This window comes from Bison bison, unplaced genomic scaffold (assembly GCF_000754665.1).
Source record: "Bison bison bison isolate TAMUID 2011002044 unplaced genomic scaffold, Bison_UMD1.0 scf7180017864473, whole genome shotgun sequence".
Lineage (NCBI taxonomy): Eukaryota > Metazoa > Chordata > Mammalia > Artiodactyla > Bovidae > Bison > Bison bison.
The window spans coordinates 10,254,765-10,269,339 of NW_011495034.1; positions in this window are offsets into that span (position 1 = coordinate 10,254,765).

Genomic DNA, 14,575 nt, shown 5'->3' on the forward strand with positions numbered 1-14,575 from the left:
AAGATAAGAGATCACTGAAATTGAAAATAGATTTACACTAATGAAAAAACAATGAACCAAACTCTGCTTCTTTGTAAAGATAATACAAGGAATAAACCTCTAGCAAAGATTAACAAAGAAAGAGACAAATCACCAATGTCAGCAATGAAAGGAGTGTTACACTAGATTGTGAAAATATTTAAAGGATAACAAGGGAATGTGTACAACTTTAGGCACATACATTGGGCAACTCAGATCAAATAGATCTTTTCTTCAAGAGAAATTCTATAGCTATTACAGAAATATAATTTGCAAACTATTCCTAAAGAGAAATCACCAACTCAGATGATTTCCCTGGCAAAATGAACCAACTATTTAAGAAGACATTGTTTCTACACAACATCATTAATCACTAGAGGGTTACAATTAAGGCCATGATGAGATATACTATGTATCTTTTAGTATAGATAAAGTAAAAAAAAAAAAATACTAACCATACCAAATATCAGGATGGCTATGGAGCAAATCAGCTTATCACCCATAACTGAAGAGAATGCAAAATGATACAGCTACAGAAAGCAATATGGCAGTTGCTTAAATGTACATTTACTAAATAACTCAGCAGCATCACTACTATTTAATCTAGAGAAATAATAACATGATCACTTTAAAAAGTACATAAATGTCTACAGAAGCTCTACCCATAATTATCAAACTCAACAACTAAAAACAACAAAAACTCAACTATTGATACAGACAAAACTTGAGTGAATATAAGGCACGCTGATTGGAAGAAATCAGTTTCAAGTGTTTAGGTGATATATGAATACAATTTGATTCGATTTACATGCCACTAGTGAATAGATCAAGTATTTTATAGATAGAGAATCTATAAACAGAGAATCTATCCGTGAGATAATTGTGTGTGTGTCGAGTGGGGAGGGGTGTGTATGTGTGACCATAAATGGATAATTAAAGCTAGCTTTTGGAGTTATGAAGCCATTTGGTGTCCTAATTTTAGAGTTACACCAAAAAAACAGTGGACTTTACTATATGAATACTAACACATAAAATTAAAAGAAAACCAGTGCCTGCAAGGTACAGTATACTGAAAACACATTCTTGAATACATTTTAGACTACTCTAGATATATCAGGACTTAAGATACAAAAGAAGTTTATTTTCTGTTTCACATAGGCAAATACATATGAGATCATGGTTGAAATTATTGCAGATAAATCTCAAATTAATATTTGAAGAGTAATACCAATATTTAATCAATCCTGGAGAAAGAGGATTCTATACTATCGTCTTTCTTTGTCCCTCTTCCTCATATCCTGACTTATAAACCTGAAGCTGAGATACAGATACATTATCAGTAGGTTTCGCAATTTGATTCTACCTCTTTATAGCCTGGGACTGCTCCTTACCAAGGCCATGGAGCATATTCATATGAACTTTTCTCAAAGGTATGTGTGAATCAGCAGCATTTAAAGAGCTTGTTGTGACATGTAGGAATGGCAAATGTGAGGTTTATTCCTATGATAGATTTCATTTAATTTTGTATTATATTACTCAATTGTATTAATGTGAAACTTTTGATTTGTCTAAGTCTTGATCCTTATCTTAATTTTAATTATTTTGAGAACAGGAATTATGTAAACATTTCTAACAACACAATTATATGCCATGTAGACATTAAAAAGCATTGAAAGTAAGTAAAGGTGAAATACTTTTCTGAAATGTTGGAGGAGAATTCAGCATATTTCTTATGCTGGGATCAATATAATGTGGGAATTTCCAGCACAGGAATCTGTGTGGTTGTTTCCTATTTTCACTGCAATAACACTTAAGGATAAAAGACAAATAAAATAGCACTTGAATTGCTTGTTTTTATGAGTATCATAGTAAAGAATTATGAAGTGAATAAATGTTCCAATCTGGTTCTTTGATGTGTAGCCAGTTTGTGTTATTCCAAGAACTCTAAGAAGTCAGAATATATAGTTAATGTGCCAAGGGGCTAAAATCAAAATGGCAGTCTCTGTTTCTAATTACCAGAAGACATCTTAGTATCAATAATGTGAAGAGGAAATAATATAATTATTAACATAATGTTAATATAATGATTTCATTTAAATAGCAAGAATAGCATAAATGTTTAATGTCTTTTTCCCTAAAACTATTTTTTTTTTCCTTCAAACTCTTCTCATCTTGGCAGACCTCTGTTTCCAGACTTCTATTCCAAAAGTGTCAAGGGTCTTGACAAAAAGTATGTGTTGAAATGCAGGGTTCAGTTTCAAATAATATAAACCAAAATATATGGGTACTGGTTTTGCTTCATATTCCCAAGGACATTTTTCTGTTCTTTTCTGCCCTCATTTGAGGTCAGAAATTCTAATTTTAATGCTGTCTTTCACTCTTGCTTCCCATTTGGTTGAGTCAATGGGATATACCATTAGGAGATCATAGGGAGAAAGGGAAGAACATTTGGTCCTTACTTACGCCCATTTCCCACCCATTCACTGACCACGATTTGGTAGAGGTGTGTTCCTTTACTTGCAGTCAGAGCTCCTACAGCAACTTTTTCCTAGTTCTAGTTATGTTTCTTTGTGTCCCGATTCATACAAAGCTAGAGATGATCATGGTTTCCCATTCCTTTTTGTCACTGTTTTTCATATTATCTATTGATTATTCTGTTCTTGGCTACACCATGGTAAATAGTTTTCTTTACATCCACTCAATATTTCAAGTGTTTTTATGCCCAAAGTTCGAATGGAATAGAGTGTCATCTCTACCCTGTTTAATGATTTCTTTCTTCATACTTTAAAACTACATTGTCTTAAGTGAAATGTATTTTATTTTGAAGTATGATACATATATAGGTGTGTTGTATATGCTATTATTTGGTGTTTGGGATCTATTTAATGGGTAAATTATTGCAACAGAACTTGAAGATACTTCTAAGTAGCAATAAATGGCTTTACTTGAATTGCTGGCATTTTCTTTTACACTGGGATAAAACTGACCTTTCCTCAAAGCTTTCTCCAATGGATGACATTATGAAGAAAGGCATCTTCAACCTCAAAAGGGCACTGTTTGGTCTGGTCTTCTTTCAAAGAGTAGAGAGTCCAAGATGAAAGCAAACCTGGCACTTTTACCGCAGTCAACTGGGGGAAGATGTCATTTAATCTACTGGATAATAGTGGGAATAAGTGCCAGAGTCATTTCCTAGAATTAATGAGAAAATGGCACGCAGGCACCACAAGTTCCTCTCTATTTTATATTGCTTAATTGGCATACATGTTTATCTGGGGGACTTTAAAAAGAAACTTGGCAATAGATATATGACCACATCAAAAGACTGGAGTTTGGATTGCTTACTCTTCTATGAGAATTAAAGCTGGCAAAGTACGTGGTTTATTTTAATGCAATTAGTTGCAGCTCAACAAAGAAAATAAACCTTCCTTTATATCTTTCCAGTTTTGTGTGTTCTCCTGCTAATGAGCCTCAAAGACTAACCACTACCCTCAGGGTACTAACATAAATATTTAATTTATGTTATTAATTAAACTGCTTAATTTAAATAACATTTAAATTCTGCATGAAGCATACAATAATATTCTTCAGAGTGTGACCTTAATGTGATTTTTGAACATATTTTCTTATCAAAGTGGCATCTATTTACTAAGGAAAATATGTAACATTATTGATGCTCAGCTGGTCAGTAAAAATCAGGTGTAACTTTGCAGAGAAATACATAATATAGCATTATAAATTTATATTCTTATATATGTACAAATATTCAAGATGGGTGGTTTATTCTCTTGGCATAAGTATAATTATTTAACTCTAAGCATATTCAAGGATATTTTTTTTTAAAAGGCAAGAAAAATTTAAATAATTATCAACAAATTTTCTTTAATGGTCAAAGTTTCTCTGCTATATATCTAACCAGGCTAATTAAACTCATAAATACGAGACTGGAATAGTAATACTACTGGTTGAATCCTGTGCTGAGTTTGATTAAAAGGTTCTGTCAGAGACTAACCTTCACATATTAAGCTGGGGACAGCCTTTCAAAGAAACGATAGCGATAAGGCTTTGAGAGAGAGAGACAACACTAGAATAAAAGTTCAACATGCCCCAAAGGATTTTTCAGTGCATGATGACTGGAGGCCTAAAAGCTAATAAAAGATAAACTTTCAACAAAAGTACTGTCAAAAAAAAAAAAGTGACTAAGAAATAGCCCCAAGAAAGAAAACTTGGACAAGCTATTTTTACAGCAATACCAAAAGAAAGATTAGAATGAAGATACATTTAACTATCATTCAATTTCCTGCTTTTTTAAATGCATTTCCTAGAACTGACCTTTACAAAGTTTATTTCTAGTTTTTGGCAAAAACAGAAGAATGAAAGATCACTGATAGAGCTATCTTAATCCTGCAGTCTTTTGTGAAGGGGGAAATAACGAGGAAAGTTTTTTTATACCATATTTGGAAAACAAATATTTATGAAGCCATGGAGAAGAGTAGGAGGGCTGATTTTTCTCTCTCTCAGTACACCCAGGACGGGTCAGGCCTGAGACTAGGAAGGAAGGGGCTGCTGGGCTGTCTCATCCCTGTACACCTGATAGAAAAATCAACATCTAGCTCAGCGTGCAGGAGGCCTGAATGGATTGGAAAACATTTCTCTGATTCTGAGTCTGGGAAATAACGAGTTCCACTGGTAGCTCAGACAGTAAAGAATCTGCCTGCAATGCAGGAGACCTGGGCTCACGCCCTGGGTTGGGAAAATCCCCTGGAGATGGGCGTGGCAACCCACTCCAGAATTCTTGCCTGGAGAATTCTATGGATAGAAGAGCCTGGCAGGCTAGGTCTATAGTCCATGGGGTCACAAGAGTCAGACACAACTGAGTGACTTTGTTTCACTTTCACTGGAGAAGGACGTGTACTGTGCTATTAGAATGGAGGAACAGACAGGAGATCATGAAAAGTGTTTGAGGAAGACTGGTCTGCCGTTCTCAGATGAGTAAGAATCAACACTAGAAATGGGAGGGAGTCAGCTCAGGTTCATGGGTGTGTGACCAGTGCAGTCATACAAAGCCCCGTGCTTAGACGATCCCATGATTGGTTTAATGTTCTACTTGCTCTATCTTGAAATTCTTAAAACTCTGAATAAAAGGCTCTGAGTTTTTATTTTGCACTTGGCTCTACAAATTGTGAGGCAGTTCCTGTGAGGGGAGGGGTTGTAAACTTTGGGTAGTTTATCGTATCTTAAGCATCTCTAACAGTTTAAGAAGCCTTTCCTTCCTCCTCTCAAGATACATGCTGCTCTGAACCCCAGGAAATTGAAAGACTACCACCTTAATCACCTACTCATGTCTCTTCCTCCATACTTCACTCAAAGCTCCAGCACATACTTAGTTCTGCCAAGTATACAGAAGTTATAACTTCTGATGTATCAGGGATACATCAGAAGTTATAAGCTTTAGGCATTTCCAACTGAACTGAAGACCTTTGCCATTTGTCTTTTCTTTATCACATTGCAGTGAGCATGTGATGAGAATGTGATAAATCACATCTACAATGGAAAGTCACATTCTTTTTAAAGCTAAATGAGAAAAGATGCAGTCAATAAGAAATTCTTGATCCCCAAAGGCTGTTAAGTAGCGTAATAAGTGCTATGTCTACTTGTTTATTCTCCTTTTTACTATAGCCCTTTTCCCATGAAGTTTTTTTATAGATCCATAAAGATCCCAATAGGCAATGAGACCATATAGTACATTAGATAAGATAAACTCTAAGCTAGGGGACTTGAGTACAATTCCTCAAGTCAGTACTTCTTGTGTAACTTTAAGGAAATACTCAAACCGAGTGTCTATGCTTCTTTCCTGCAGATATCAAAGAGAACAAATGCAGTAATCCATTGACTGCATTCAAAAATGTGGTTATGTTTTATCTGCTCTTATTATTCTCCTTATTATGGCAATTTCACATAGGAGCTCTGCATGCTCTTGATGCCCAAGAACAAGACAAAATATGCCTACCCATAAAATACTCAACCTCTGATGAGAATTAGAACGGGAAACATCACAATTCTTAGCAGCTTATTACAATATTAAAGACAACTATATATCTTGAACTTATTAGTAGATTCAGGCCCAGAAATTGAAGAGTTATAGTTTGACTGTAAAGTTAATTCATAGGCCTCTGCAAGAGAAAAAAAAAAAATGTCTCTTTCACCACTCTGTGGCCTATAATTGATTGTAATTACCAGTTTGCATAGGACTGTATTGGTAGGAGGGTCAAAGATTACAAAGAACTTTCCCATTGCTCAGTGGCTAATGGGACACAGCTGCAAGGGAAATAAAACAGTATAATTACACTTTAGTCTCTTTTGTTCCTTTCTTTAAGCAACATAGTTACAATTTTCACGTCACTAAGAAATCCATCTTCATATGCTATAGGTAGTCTTTATGATGTAATCTTATTGATCTTGGATGCTGACTAGTTTCCCCCATCTTTTTACTGAGTAAAATCTGACTTTAGCTAACTGTTACTTGATTGGGAGATGTTCTTTAAGTACATTAAAATTAAAGAGATTACAAAAAAGATAAAGGAAAATTTTAGCATATTCTCCCTTTTCTTCACTGTTCATGCAAATTGCATCTAGTTTTCACATTTTTATGATTTACAAAATGAAGGGCAAAAGGCTTATTATTCAGTGGTACCCAGTTCCAAGCATTGTCTAAATATCTTCACTTTACAGGTCTAGCAGTTATAGGCAGGCTGATATCTCTGAATAATAAGACAACACTTTGGTGAAATTTAAGTGGCTTTTGTGACATTTTTATCTGATAATTTAGCCTATTCTCTTTTTCTTTGATTCAGCCCTAATCTCCATTCCTTAGGAATACATGGGTTTTATCATGCCTCTTGCTTTCTTAAAGTCCCAATAAGATCATCTCTGGTTTCCCATTAACTTGCTTTTTCAATACTTTGCAAATTTTCCTCTACCTTTTCTAAATCAAAATGTGTGTGATCCTCTTCTCAGCTAGTTTTCCACTGTACCTAATCACATTAAAAATAGGCATCTCTTAGAATTAACAGGGTGCTTGGTCAAATGACGTGGGGGTTTCATAAGTGAAATAAGCAGAGTCCTCTCTTAGCATAGACAACCACTGCAGATGAAAGATGCCATCAGAATACTATTAATACCCACAGGGATCCGATAGTTCCCGTACTCCAGGCCTGCACTTGTTCCACTTTTCTCTTCAATGAGCATGCTCTTGACCCTCACTCAACTACTTCTTTCAAGGTCATCCCTAAAATGTTGTCATTTCCAGTAGCGGCAAGCTCTTCAAAATTTCAATTTTCCAGCTTCCAACACTTCTACCGCTTCTAAACTTTTTCTCTCATGTGCTCTTGTACTCCCATGCCAGCAACCCTTCTTCACTAGACCCTGCCTGCCATCGTTCCTGTCACTATCGTCATCTCTCTCCTGTCTTTAATCCTTCCTTACTCTGCCACGCCAGCTTAAATTCCATGGTCTGTCACTGTAATCACATCCTTCTCTCTCGTTTCCTTGCACTGCTCTCATTTCCTTGTACTTCCTAGGCAAAACAAAAATGGTATTGAAATCAAATGTCCCTCGATCCATACTGAAAGACTAAATTAAGTACAAAGCAGCTCATTTTGGGGGAAGAACGCATAGTCATATAGCCTGATCTCACTCTAAATCTGTGACTGTTCATCTCAAATGTGCTATTAATAAGACTCAGTATTAGACTGCATTTCCCTGGTTGGTTCATTTTCCCTCTCCCCTGATTGCACATACCTTGATCCCTCTTCACATGTCATATTCTGCCCGCCATATAAATATAGAGTTAAGTGAAAGTGTTAGTTGCTCCACCGTGTCTGACTCTTTGTGACCCCATGGACTGTAGTCCACCAGGCTCCTGTGTCCATAGGCTTCTCCAGGCAGGAATATTGGAGTGGGTTGCCATGCCCTCCTCCATATAAATATGGTTGCCCTTAAATTCAGAAAATATAGCAGAGAATTTCCACATGCTGTAGGGACTATCAAAACGACCTCTCTACTTAAATCTCAGGTTGTACATTTTGCTTTCTTTCATTAGTATGAATTAATTTATTAATATGAGTTAAGCATTTGTGGCCCTAGCCATGGCCAAATACTTCACTTATTTACAAGATCCCATTTCTTCTCCCCTTTCAAGATGTAGTTCCTTTAATTCAACCCTCTCTTTTCCATATCATCAATTTTTACCTCTGTGATGAATCATCTTAATTTAATATGCAAACATATTTCTCCCATCATTAAAACAAATAAACATAGAGAAATAAAATAAAACACCTCTCCTCATTCCAAATCTTCTCCTATTTCACTTCTTTATTTACAGCAAAGCTCCTAAAATTTTTGCCTGGTCTTGAAGATTCAGTCCTGCAATTGTGTTTTTCTACTAAAAAGGAAGGATACTGAGATCCATGTTACTAAATCCTGCAGTTGTTAATCATTCCTCATCTTGTTGATGTTTCGGTAGCTTTTGCCTTAAATCAGTGCTTTTTTCTTCTTCATCTACACTTATTCTTTTGGTGATCTCATCCAGTTGAAGGCTTTAAGTGTCATTTATGTAGGCACATCTCCCAATTCACATTTCTAGCCTGGATTTTTACACGGAATTACAGATTTGCATTTTAACTTGTTATCCTACTGTCATCTGAAGGTCTGTTAGATGTCTCATATGTAATATATGCAGAACTAACTTTCAGATATCTCCCTTCATGTCTGTTCTATTTACTATCTTCTAAACTTAATAGGAACTCTGTCCTTCCAGTTGTAAGCCCCAAATCCCTTTTTTTTTTTCATGCTTCTCTTTATTCACAAGTCATATCCAATATGACTAAAAACTTACTGATTTTAGATTCAACATCTATGCAGAAGTGGATCAACTCTCAACAGCTCTGTTAGATTCCTAACTTTCCTGCCATCTTCCCTTGCCCTTACAAGATCAATGGCCAGGGCAGTGGCCAGAATGACCTTGCTGGAACTTGAAACAGATTACATCATTCTTCTGATCAAAACCCTCCAAGGCTTTCTATCTCATTTGGAGTGAAAGCAAATTCTTTACAACCTCCAAGGTTCACATTATCTGTCATCTCTCAGACCTCATCTCCTAACAGTCTCACCTATACTCATTCCATCTCAAATCATGAACACAGAAGGCTGGTGCTTGCCTCAGAGCCTTTCCAGTTTGCACTAATTCTTCCTGGCATGTTCTCCTCCTAAATAATCATATGGGCCACTCTCTTACACTCTCAGATTTTTACTCAAATGCCATTTCCTCCAACATGTTTCCCTTATCACTATAATTACAATTGCCATCTTTTACTTTCTTTTCTCCTTCCTGGAATTATTTTCCTTGATAGAAATTCATAATTAAATTCATTTAACATGCTATAATAAATATAAACTATTTGAAAATTATATGTACATATAAGAAAATGTATATTTTAGAATATAAACTATTATCTCAGAACTATGTCTGACTTGAATCTAGAATTCATACATACAGGAAGATGGTTGGATATGGAAGGTGGTTGAATATAAACTGGAAAAGGGCATTATATCTGGATCAAGGGAAGCTAAAAGGATTTCAGTTCATTTAGCCACCAAGTCTGAATTATGTTTTGGAGGACATAAAGAAGGAAACTTTCACTAATATGTTATTTTAGGAATAAGAACACTTATCTCTGCTAATACATCAATAGCTATGAAATGATGTAATGTGTCATCATTCTGGAAATGATTTACAGAAAATATATAGAAATGGAGATATTTAAACTATTTTTATTAGCTAGTGTGAAAGAGAGTTTTAGAAAGAGGCTTTTTTACATCCTTACAGCATACCCTACTTGAAGAAAAAGACAGAATAATTTAATTCTGATGGTGGCAGAGATAGGGAAAAGGGTATTCACTTCAGGGTATAGAACAGCCCCACAGAATCAATTGCAGTTCCTCTTTGCACTTTTCCCTTACACGTGAGTTGCTCCACATCTTGAGTGGATCAGGCTCTATAGCTCAGAGGAAAGGAAGACTATCAGACTCCGTAAGGATACTGCGTGGCTAGCGCCACCCGCCCTGGATGCGGTTCTGCAGATGTCAGCACACTCAGTTTTCATAACTTGCCCGTATATTTCTGCATGTTTATACAGAATGGCAACTTGTTCTTTCTAACCAACTTTTCTGTGTTATTCGGCCAAATTCTAGCCATGATTTCTGCAAAGGCTCAACATCTCTGAGTAGTTATATATAGTAGTTTATATATATAAACTACTCAAAGATGTTGACCCATTGTATACACACACACACACACACACACACACACACACACCTGTTTCACTAAAGTGAAATTGAGGGAATAGAATAGGTGGTAAGGGGACTGGGTTTCCTACAGTTAGCATCCTGCCTGGGACTTGGACTCCATGTTAAATCAATGCAAGTAATCATAGAATATTAAAATTAAAGGAATTTTGCAGGTCATCTTCTCCAGTATTTGAGTTCCAGAGAGGCAGAACAATGTTCAAGGTCAATGATGATTCATGTTCTCAAATCGCATAACTCAAAAACAATGGTTTATTTCCACTTAGACCTTATTTTTTGTTTCTGTCCCTAATAGATCCAACCTTGAGAGCCACAGAGCTTTTTTTCTGGAAAGACTTGATATAGTTGTATAGTATTCTCCGATCAGAATATATAGTGTGTATAAAAAAGGTACAGTATTCAGATTTAAGGGACTGCTTCATTGTATTAGTCTGCCATTGGAATCACAGAAGACACAGCAGATATAAGTTCAATATCTGGGTTGTGAAGATCCCCTGGAGAAGAAAATGGCAACCCACTGCAGTATTCTTGCCTGGGAGATCTCATGGAGAGAAGAGCCTGGTGGGTCACAGAGTCGGACACAACTTAGAGATTGAGCATGCACACACACACTATTGGAATAGCAAACCATCCCAAGTCTTAGTGGCTTGCCACAGCAACCTTTTATTACATGTGCCTCTGTGGGTGAGTTGGGGCAAATCTGCTTCAGCAGAGGCTCAGCTGGGCTTTTGGGGATATACTCATCTCTTCCATATATCTCTTCATTTGTTTTAGACCAGGAAGTATGAGGTGAAACTGAGCAGTATGAGGCCCATTGGACACAAAGCCTTTCTTCTGTGCCCCCCCCATTTATTATTTGTAGGAAAAAGGTTTCAGCCTCCTAGACCTTCCCCAAGTTCAAAAGGGCAGACTCAAACAGTTACTGTGTAGAGGAGTGTTAGTGTTAATTGCTCAGTAGTGTCCCACTCTTTGTGATGCCATGGACTGTAGCCCACTAGGCTCCTTTGTCCTCCAGGCAAGAATACTGGAGTGGGTTGCCATGCCCTTCTCTAGGGAATTGTCTCAATCCAGGGATCAAACCCGGGTCTTCTGCATTACAGGCAGATTCTTTACTATCTGAACCACCAGGGAACACTCAGTTAGAGGAGTAGGGGATGCAGAAACAAAGAAAGGCTGTCAAGGAACACTAGTTCAGGGATGGGGCAAGGTCCTGGTTCCTGCTCGTGGCATATGCGTAGCAATCTAATATATATCTCTGAGTTCTTCTATAGGAACTAAGGTCCCCACACAGGTGGAGGATAGTAATTTCAGACTGAGTACAAGCAAGTGGACCCCAGACTGGTTGGAACTAGAAGGCTGATGACTAAGATTCCTCTTACCTTACCTCCAGCCAGTCAGAGGAAGGTCGCGTACCATGCAAATCTCTCCTCAAACCATCAGTAAGCCATCCACTCTCATCCCCCTTGCCCAGTCCTTGCAATAAAACTTTCTCTGCTCTAAACTTTGATGTTTCAGTTTGTCTGACCTCACTGTGTGTTAGGCACAGGAACTTGGGTCAGACAACAGAGGTCCATAGTCATCCTGTGGCCATTCTTATTTCAATTATATTTTTTCTCTTTCCCCTATTATATAATTTAAGTTAATTTTATAGCTAAAATAAATAGATCTATAATGTAATTTTAGAAAATGCATGCCTATCATATTGCCTACTAGAAGACTAGAACGTAAATTTTTTGGAAATCTACAAAAGCTTTAATATCACGTTGAAAGGATATTTTAATTTTCTACTGTGTCTTTTGTTCAGTATTTAACAAAGAATGATGCCTATTCTCTAAACGCTCATATCTCCCAATTTGATTACTTCATCTTTTTTTTTTTCCTGAAGAAAATTACCCCTGGCTTTGCCTACCCTCATTCCTCATCTAGTTTTCTCAGAAAGCCTTTTACTAAATAGGATAGTGCATAGAATTAATGAGGCCATAATTGTATTAAACCTTCACATTGAAGAACAAAAAAAATCTATTCCACAGCTGCAGTTTGCATACCAAGACCCCAGCTTTTTGCGCTAATCACCCACACTTTTGCTTGTAAATCATGAATGGCTTAATTTTAACACAAACCCATCAAAACAAGTGCAGAAGCACATATTCCATTTAAAATAGATTAAAACTGTTGGCTATAGAACCAACTGACAGTGTATTTGTCATTCCTATGATCATCCCTTGCAACTTGTAATGGAAATTTACCTCACTCTAAATGCAGGAGTAATTTTCTACATGAACCATGGAGCATAATAAAAAGGGTTTTGTGGCCGATACTGTCAGTGTTCTGTACACATACCCTTGAATCCCTAGAACTTTTTTTTTTTTTTAATGCACAATGCACAATAAGGCTTCTGTTTTAAAAGCCAACATTCGTCTTTTTTGGTCAGGCTTCTAGAACCAGCTTTACCTTTGCCCACAGAGAGCTAAATTTGTCTGGAAATTTAAATATTCTTTTTTATTAAAATGGGCAGCTTTTAACCAATGCCTGAGGGGCATAAGGGTATAAATAATCCATACCTTCCCCCTCCGGGCAGACAGTTTGGAGATGAGGTCTGCACTGTTTCCACTAGTCATCTCTCGAACTGAGCCAGAGTTAAGTTGAGCATGACTTTGCTTGATACTGCAATCTTTTCAGCCTCTTCCCTTCCTGGTCCTACTTCCCTATTCCTCTATGAGAAATACACCTTCAGAATCCATTCTAAGGCATTCTCAACAATTCTTTTTGTCACATACCAGGTCCTATAACTTTTTCAGTTAGTAATACCTTTATTCCTTTATAGCAAGGCTATTTTTCCCAGCTGGTATTGCTGCAGCTTGACCTACTTATTTAGCTTAATAGCCAGAGGAGGTGGATGGTAGATCTTGAGAAGTAAAAGTATCAGTTTGCAAGGCATTCACCACAGTTGAATCCTTTGTATGGTTCTCAGACATACTCTATCCTCGCTATCCTATAGCAGTTTATTTTAGCAGACCAAGAAGGTTCTTGGGTTCAGTGTTGTTTACTGAATCTTCTCTGATATGCCTAGCCCAAATCTCAGAGTTGTACTCTTTCCCTATCTGGCCTGTGACTCCAGCATTGGAGCCTTTGCTAAGGTTCCGAATTTGGCCCTTTGTGTAGTTCTGTTTCTCTGACCACAAAGCCTATGCTTGACATTATTGATCCAGTTACAGTAGTTGACTATAATTAGAATGACTCTTCAGGGATTTTGCTGGTCCAGTGGTTGAGAATCTGCCTTGCAATGCAAGGGATGTAGGTTCTATCCCCGGTCAGGTAACTAGGAATCCACAGGCCTTAGTTGCTTGGGCGCAACTAAGCCCAAGTGCCACAACTAGAGACCCCACATGCTGTAACTACTGAGCCCACATACCACAACTAGAGTCTGTGCGCTGCAACAAAAGATTCACGTGATGCAGCAAAGATCCTGCATGCCACAACTGCAATGCAGCCAGAGAGAGAAAGAAAAAGAAAGAATGACTCTTCAAAGCTTGGAAAAAGTAATGGCTCATATAAGAGTGAAGCAATGCTAGGTGGGACTTCCCAGGTGGCGCTAGTGGTAAAGAACCCACCTGTCAATGCAGGAGACGAGACATAAGGGATGCTGGTTCAGTCCCTGGATCGGGAAGATCCCCTGGAGGGGTCACGGTAACTCACTTCAATATTCTTGCCTGGAAAATCCCATGGACAGAGGAACCTGGCAGGCTGTGGTCCAAAAGGTTCCAAAGAGTTGGACATGGCTGAAGCTGTTTAGCACGCACACAATGTTAGGTGAGGGAAATTAAATGAGAAATAAATATTAGATCAGATCAGATCAGATCAGTCGCTCAGTCATGTCCGACTCTTTGCGACCCCATGAATCGCAGCACGCCAGGCCTCCCTGTGCATCACCAACTCCCAGAGTTGACTGAGACTCACGTCCATCGAGTTAGTGAGGCCATCCAGCCATCTCATCCTCTGTCGTCCCCTTCTCCTCCTGCCCCCAATCCCTCCCAGCATCAGTCTTTTCCAATGAGTCAACTCTTCGTATGAGGTGGCCAAAGTGCTGGAGTTTCAGCTTTAGCATCATTCCTTCCAAAGAAATCCCAGGGCTGATCTCCTTCAGAATGGACTGGTTGCATCTCCTTGCAGTCCAAGGGACTCTCAATAGTCTTCT